General features: G+C 33.6%; 1 protein-coding gene across 9 annotated transcripts in view; it reads left to right on the top strand.

Annotated features, from left to right (window-relative positions):
- The window catches only part of LOC124376835 (teneurin-3), a 664,771-nt gene that overhangs the window by 581,949 nt on the left and 80,322 nt on the right, over positions 1–2,500 (top strand). The gene's annotated exons all lie outside the window — the stretch shown is intronic.

The raw sequence follows: 2,500 nt of genomic DNA, 5'->3' as shown, positions 1-2,500 counted from the left end.
GTGTCTCTTCAGTTCCTTTCTTGCGCTGTTCCTTTTCGTGTCCCTTTTGTGACATTTTTGATTACACATTAATAACCTCGACTTTCTCTCATTTTCTCCATTATCCCTGGTTCTCTATCTATCTATCTATCTATCTATCTATCTATCTATCTATCTATCTATCTATCTATCTATCTATCTATCTATCTATCTATCTATCTATCTATCTTTCTTTCTTTCTTTCTTTCTTTCTTTCTTTCTCTCTCTCTTTCTCGTGTGTGTAATTTGTTGCAGCAGTGATTTTTTTTTTCATCCTTATCTCTCTCTCGCTTTTGGACTGTCAAGAAATGTGAGACCGTGTCCTCTGCGTTCTCCTTGGCAAATGTCCCCAATTTGCTGAGCAGGGCGTTCCCACACACACACACACACACACACACACATACACACACACACCAGGATCAGGAGCTAGTCAGGTATCTGTGTCGTCCATGAACTGGGTTTATTTCAGCGGTTATGAAACTCCACTAAAGATATAGATTCATATTTTCTCGTTTTTAAATTTTTTTTTATAAAAATTGATCAAATTCAGCTACGGTCAGTTAATGCAGCTTTATTTTGGTCAGTAAAATTCACAGCCTGGCCAAACACACACTCTTATTTTATTGGTCCACCTCTCCATAGGGTGGTAGTACCTCAGTGATTGAGGCTCTGGGTTTCTGCTCTGAAGGTTGTGGGTTCAAGACCCAGTATCACCAGGCTGACACTTTTGGATCATAATACTTTCCCCACCAGCTTGTACACTAGGTACTGGGCGTGCCTATGAACATCAGTTCAGGGTTAATCTGGACTCATCTGACCACATGAAAGTTTTTCATTGTTCTAGGGTCTGATCTGAGCATGTCCTTAACAAATTTAAGCATTTTTTTAATGGTCTTTACTGATAAGTGGTTTTTTCAAGGCTGTTTAGTCCTAATGTGCATGTAGAAAGCTTTTTTTTTTTTTTTTTTTACGATTTTATGTTAAACTGATATCTGATCATTCAAGATTATATTTAGTTTTTTCTAACCACACTTGTTCCTTTAAAATGATGGGTCATCATCATGCTTTCTGGATGTAATAATGCACTAGACAGTTTTTTTTTTAACCCAATGTTAATAGTTTTAGCAGTCGTCTCCATTGTTATCCTTCTGCTTGATGCAGGCCAAAAATTTGACCCCTCTGAAACAGATAAACATCGTTTCCTTGATCACTGGACATTTCTTCATGTTTTCATAATTTTGTAAGGCACGAGTAGTTCCGCACTGCATTAGCTGGATTTGAATATCTTTTTGCAGCTGCAACCTATTTTATCACTGCACTCATGATGCAGTGGAGCTTTTACCTGTGACCTTACAAGGTGGTCACTTGTTTTGGCCAGGCAGTGTATTTTAAAAACCTATAAAAATATAAAAAATAAAACGTTTTCTAGAAACAAAAAATAATGAAAATATTAATTATCATTGCATTTATATGACATGACATTCGGTCCCCACGGCTCCAGGGTTGTGCTTCAGGGCAGTGTATTCACACCTGTGTTTGTGTAAGTGATATCCACAGTGTTTTTTACAGTGAACATGTGAATTTGTTGCCATAGCTACGAAGAACATTTATAGTGCTAGTACTTGATTGTGTGTCATGGAACGAATTAATGATGTAAGGTGGAGGTTTCTGTATCTGTCAATTATTTGTAATAAATATTTAAGAAAAAGAAACTATCACATAAATCCCCAAGAAGCCCAATACTACTACTACTACTACTACTACTACTACTACTACTAATAATAATAATAATAATAATAATATAGTAATAAAGAATTCATTGGTGCTATACAACTTACCATAAACCAAAAACTAAACAAAATAAAAAATGTGAAATTTAAAAAATATATAAAAATAATTAAAGAAAAGTCTTTAATTCTTAAATTATAAGGTTTTATATATATAAATAAATGTTAGTGCTGTCAATCGTTTAAAATATTTCATTGTGATTAATTACAATTAATTCACACATTTGTATCTGTTCAAAATATACCTTAAATTAATTCTTTTCAAGTTTTTAATTCTCTAATCAACATACACATATACAATTATTGATGCTTTATGCAAATGTGTGTTTATTATTAGTGAAACCAAACACAGCATGGAGCATGAAAACAAAAGATTCTTATAAATGTTTTAAAGTAATTATGAAGTTTTAAATGACGTAAATCATCAGGACACCAAATAGAACTTTTGCTATGTTTCCACACGGACGGTTTTAATAGCCGGATGTGCGAATCTTGGCGGATTTTGGTGCTGATGTTAGATTTGGCGCATCAGTAAAACAAATGTCTAGTCGTTACAAGTTATTTATTGGTGGACTTTATTTTTTATATCTGAGTAAAAAAAGGACGTCGTGAATAAACGTGTGTTGTGCCGAAGGTCTTAATTTCTCCTCTTTTATATTTATTTATTTATCATTGTAATAAAAATGGTCAAACAG

The sequence above is a fragment of the Silurus meridionalis genome, chromosome 2 (assembly GCF_014805685.1).
Source record: "Silurus meridionalis isolate SWU-2019-XX chromosome 2, ASM1480568v1, whole genome shotgun sequence".
Lineage (NCBI taxonomy): Eukaryota > Metazoa > Chordata > Actinopteri > Siluriformes > Siluridae > Silurus > Silurus meridionalis.
This window is presented reverse-complemented; position numbering and strand designations above follow the sequence as displayed.